Below are 6,353 nucleotides of genomic sequence, written 5' to 3' on the forward strand. Positions count from 1 at the left end.
CAAGAACAAAAGCATGGGTAAGCTAGGTATCAAGGAGAACTAAAGAAATTCTAACTTACCTAGCTTGTTTCCTTGATTTCTTCACTTTTTCTTTGAATTTTCACCTAGGTTTTCTTATTTTTCCCTTTGTTCTTCCTCTCTTTCTCTCTCTTCCTTGCTTGGCCGGCCATATGAAGAAAATGGGTTGATTTTATGCCTTTTTTAAAGAAACAATAAATAATAAAGGTATGACACATGGCATTTTTTATCTCCACCACACAATTAGTCAATGCTCAAAATGAGGATAAGGGATGACCATGTGCTGAAAAAATGTCCTGGTGATGAAAAATTACTGTTTTGCCCCTAGAGTGGTAAAATTACCATTTTACCCCTATACTCCAAATTATACTAGAATTAAAATTCTTTTTCACTTCCAGACCTCAAATCATACTCCAATAAGTCAAATGGGGCCAAAAATCTTTTCTAAAAATTCTCATTTTGTCCCCAGGTGGCAAATGACTATTTTACCCCTAGATAGCGAAAATTTCGATTTGACTCCAAATTGATCCTCGAACTTCGAATCACCATATTAAACCATTCTGGGACTTTAAAATTCTTAATTTCATCATACATTCTCTATTTGATCTAGTTTTAGGCTTAAATCAACTTTATTGTACCTCTAAGTACAATACTGGCTTTTATAAATTTTTCGAGACTCTCCTAGAATGCAAACATGCTATCCATCACATGTATGTCATGACAAATATTTTTATAGAGTCGGGCTTGTCATCTTCTCCCCCACTTGGATCAACCATATGATCCTTCTTCATGATTGATTTTGATATCCAGCTAAATATTAATATTTTAATATTATTTTATTCTAAAAATTTTATCTTGTCTCCTTGGTACCCAAAATACCTTATTTGCTTCACTTGACTTCCGAATCGCCTTTTATCTCATAAATTCTCTTCCGATAAAATTATTATTATTTTATTATTATTTTTTCACTTACGGAATATTTTATCCTAAACTACTCCTTTCATCTTTTATCACTTTTAAACATTTTAATTGACCTCAATTTGCATCCGATCAACTTTATTTATCACCATATCAAAGTATGGGGTATTTTAGATATAGAGTTATTTGAGCTTAATTTTGATAGTAATTTAGCTTAGTACTTGTAGAAATGCATAGAAATTAGTAGATTTTATTTAATTATTTTAAATTAGTTCTTTAGGTGAGTCAATCTAATCATGGTTAATTTTATACTTAATTTGGTGTTAATGTGGATAAGATAGGTTGTTATTGATTTATTTGTACTTTTGTAGGTGTTTGAAAGAATAATTTTAGTAAAAGAATGAGAGAAATTTTAAGGTACAGACATCCACTGCATATCTTTCAGTATTTTGATCATAACTCTCTCTCTACAAAGCTCCAAATGAAGGGATTCTTGAACCATTGGAAAGATAAGAAAAAAAGATACAACTTTTATGTTTACCACTTTACCCAGTTCAGCCTGGAAGGTGGTCAAAAATCTTATCGAAGATGATGCACTATAGCAGTCCTAGAGCCATTACAATTTCTGTTAATTAATCAGGCAAGGTTGGGACCTACATAGTCTGATGAAGAAATCTCAGCTAAAATTGACTTCTTTCTTCACCCAACTTGGCCTAACTTCAAAGCCTATAAAAACAACCATTCAAGGGAAAACGAAAAAAACAACAGATTGACATCTGAGAGTCAAGCCACAAAGTCATTGAAGGAATTTGAAGGAATCAAGGAGATTTGGAGATTAAGAATACAATCCTTGGTTTTTTCTATCTTTTTGTTATTCTCTTATTCTCTTGGTTTGAATGTTTAAATTTTATTCAATGATGATGTGTGACTTGATGAGGAACTAATTCATTAATCTAAGATTATGATTGAACTCAATATATAGTCTGAATTATTTATCTCTTCTTTGATTATGTTTGATACTTTTAGGTTGTTTATTTTATTCTGTTCTTAATGCTTTTAATTTGCCTAATCACCAATTAAATTGAATTGAAAACCTAGGTTAAACCTTGACGAAGGAGATTTAGGTAAACCTTGAATAGAATAGCGTATGATTGAATACACTTAGTTGATTAGGTGGTTTGATTTGCATATAGGGTAGACATACACCTATAAGCCATATGTAGCCAAAATTAGAGCACAAACTTAATGAATCTTTTTTCAATATAATTTGCATAGACATATAGTAAATTAATTAGAAGAGGTATTTTTATGAGAAACTCGACAGAGACTTGTAAATAATTTAGAACTCTAGGTTAGCAACTTAATCCATTAAACTAAGTTAAGAGAGAGAGAAAGAGACAATATTCAGATGAAGTATTGAGGGATATCATAATCTTAGGTCTGTTAATCACTGGAAGTAAATTTTGCTGATATATTAGTTTTAATTATTAGTTTATTAATTTGCATTTTCCTTTTTAATTTTAATTGTTTAGATAAAATTAAAGTGTGTTAATTTTAGCAATTAACAATAAAGATTAATTCAATTCTCTGTGGGATCGACACTCTACTCATCTCTATATTATCTTTGCGATATGTGCACTTCGTGAGTAGAAAATTGAACAACATGAGGCTACGCCCTTACAATTGTTACCTTTAACATTTATCCTAATTAGTGTCGTTCTAAGCAGAGTATTTGAAACTTGTCTCCCATATCCATGATCAACCTCCATTAACAGCCTCTATATTGGGCAATCTCTCATCAAATGCCCAAATTGACCACATCTAAAACACAACCCAACTACTCTATGGCACAGCCCATCATGTGCCTTTTCGTAGTAATTACACAAAACACCCTTTTGCTCCGCTAGACTGATCTTGTTTAGAAGATGGGCTAAACAAATCATTGTTCCTTGGTGGATTATGCGTAGGAGTTGTCCTCTCACAACTTTGATGGCGTATAAGTGTGGGACTCCTAGTCATAATAGAATCTCTACAGCCCTATTGGCCCTGTGTCCAAGCTCTTCGGCCCTTTCCTCTTTTCAATATGGATTTTATCCTCCTAAATTCAATCATTCTAGCCACATCCACCATGTCGCATAGAGGCAAATCTCTAGATGGCTAAAACTCTGAACAATAGCTTTATTAATCCCCTAAAAAATCTCTTGATCCTCTTTTGCTCAGTGAAGATCAAGTTAGGGGCATAACGAGACAACTAGGTGAACTAGACATCATACTCCATCATTGTCATGTCTGGGGTCTATGTCAATGTCTCAAACTATTGTGCCTTTACAACTCTTATGCCTTCAGGCGAAAAGCGAGATCTAGAAAAGCTTGGACAAACTCTTCCCATGTCATTGAGGCTAACCTTGATGGTTTACCTCTCTTAAGGGTGATAAACCATATTTTAGCCACATCCTTCAGTCTAAACTCCACCAATTCCACTGACCGATGTGTAAAACATCCCAAAGTAGAACAAATACATTCCATATCCTCTAAAAATCTTTATGGATCTTCCTTGGCATTTGAACTAGTAAATGAAGAAGGCTTTAGTTTCATGAAATCCACTAAAGTAACTTCAATAGCCTTTTTTTGATATTTACACTAAGGCATATAGTCCGGATCTTGCAAACTAGAATCAAACCTTTCCTCAGACTGTGCCTCGCTTCTATTATAGAACTCAATAAACTCATGAGCCAAACTTTGCAACCTTATTGCCAGATCCTTTAGGTTGACACCTCCTCTTGTAGGGTAGTCATCCCCAACTCCCATATTCTCATCACAAGTGTACATGTAATTGGGTTATGCATTTTGAGCGCGTCACATTACTCTACTTCTGCCACGACTCCATGACATGGGCATTCGTGGTGGTTCCATAGGCTCATCCAAGGCATCTTTCTTTCTTGTAGCCCTTGAAATAGTTCTTATCTTAGGTGGCATCTTGTACGAAGATGAAGCAATACCATGTTCCAAATTCAAAGTTCCAAAAAAATTTTCACAAGTAAGCTTGCTAAGAACTTGGGAGTTTGTGCAACCTCCTGTCTATAATCTGTGCTATAGCCACAAACCATGAACAAGGCTTTACACTAATCTCGACACTCCGCAAACAGACATAAGAGAAACTAAGACACTCTAAACCTAGGTGCTCTAATACTAACTTTGTCACGACCCAAGAGGTTCCATGACTGACACACAAACCTAGCAGGTAAGGACCGTGAGACTCGAGCAAGCCTTAGAGTTCAAATCACACACCATATAGCCAAGGGATTTTCGTATAAAATATTTTCGTAACGTAATTTAAATTCAAATACATATAATCATCCTTGGTACATTACTCACATTAATATAGTAAATGCAATATTCATAAGGTTGTAGATTCATTGGCCAATATATGGGTTCGTACTTAACAACCCTTACACAAGTTCAAATAGCATAGCGCCTACAAATACGTCGAATACCAAATTTGGAGCGAAAGCTCACAACAAGAGTAACAAATTCACATAACGAGTGAGACCTATCGGATGCCAAGCTCAATTCATCATTGGATGACCTTCGGCATGTAGTCGTATGGCCTATTTATCTATACATGGTACATAAATGGGTGAGTCATCTAATACTCAGTGAGTAGTGCAAATAAACAAAATCATATATACATATACGATCACATACAACTATTTCACATGCCAGTGCATCCAAAAATAGAGCCTATCATAATCCTTAAAGTCTCCAAATATCATTATCCATATCATAGGCCAATCCTTAAAGCCATGTAAATCATCATCCACGACAATTTTCTAATCATTGGTTTATCCTATCAAATTAAATCAAATGTATCTAAGCCTATTCGAGGCTATCACATATCGTACAGAAATCAAATCATAGTCACCGAGTGGTTTTCCCCAAGACATAGTCAAATCAAGCTCGATGGTCAACCGATAGAGAATCAAATCACCCTTAGGGCAAAGCCGCTGATGGAAAACAAATCACGCGCATGCCGAAGCAATGGGAAGAGAACAAATCATGCACAACACTAAAGTAGCTAATGGAGAAACAAAGTCATCGACCAGAGTAATCACCCGAAAGTTAGCATCACCCGGAGTATTCTCAAACTGGTGGCATCAAAGCATTACAGGCAATAATCACAAGCGGGACCAATACCACTATCTCTGTTTACCACCATCCTTACAAGCACAAAACAAAGTCACAAAAGAAAGGGATTCAACTTAACCTCAAATCAAATCAACATCCAAAATTCATCTCTCAGATGGAATACAAATCCACATCATCATAATTCATATCAAATGAGCTTTAATCATCTATAAGCTCGATGTGGTTCTAAGTGCATATAAAATCTTTAAGGCATCAAAGGCTCATAATCCATCAAAGGTCAATTGTCTAGGGTGATCTACTTCTAGACACTCATTGTATTCCCTAAACCTTCTAGTGTAAGCCTGCACAATCAACATAGGCCACCAAGAGGCTTATCCAAAGTGCACACACCATAGCATATATAATCATATATATACATATGCACATTCATATGAACATTAGTTCTCTAGCCTAGGCATGTTCATCTAGCCCTACATACCAAAGTCTAGGCATGTTCATCAACGCTTGCATCGAAATATTAATTAAATCTTAGCTTTCGAAAAAATGCCAACTTTACCACAATTAACTATATCTTTGGCAATCCCACATTTAAGCTCAAACTCTATAATAATGAGCTAAAACCATACCTTGGAACCTGAATTGAATGAATCTAAACTTCAAATTCCAACAAAATCGAGGGAGATTCAACAAAGCTGGAAAAATTGGATTTCTACGTTATTAACCGATTAAATTGAAAATCAATCTGTGAAAACATGTAATCTTACCTCAATAACGTTTTCCCAAGCTTAGAGTAGCTTCAAATTGCTCTAAAAATCCTTTTGGGTCTTAGGATTTTAAATGGGTCAAGAGAGAGAGGGAGAGTTAGGGTTTTTACTTAAATGGGCGAATAACCTTAGACCCTTTTTATTTTTGCTTCTATCTAGTGATGTATCGATACATTTAGGAATGTATCGATACATTGTCATGGGTTTCAACCAAATCTATCTATACATTAAGGCAATGTATCGACAAATTTCACACAAAATGCTTACTGCCCTAAATGTATCAACACATAAAGGAATATATCAATACTTTTTTCCCTCAGGTACCCGCTAGGTGCTCTCTGCTTCAAATCTATCAATACATTTGGACAATATATCGATAGATGTTCATCCAACCAAGAAGGTATCGATACATTAAAGTATTTATCGATACAATTTCTTCCATATGCCTTATATTATTCATCTTGCTAAGAATGTATCGATACTTTTAGGGATGTATCAATACATTTT

The sequence above is a fragment of the Theobroma cacao genome, chromosome 6 (genome assembly GCF_000208745.1).
Source record: "Theobroma cacao cultivar B97-61/B2 chromosome 6, Criollo_cocoa_genome_V2, whole genome shotgun sequence".
Taxonomy (NCBI): domain Eukaryota; kingdom Viridiplantae; phylum Streptophyta; class Magnoliopsida; order Malvales; family Malvaceae; genus Theobroma; species Theobroma cacao.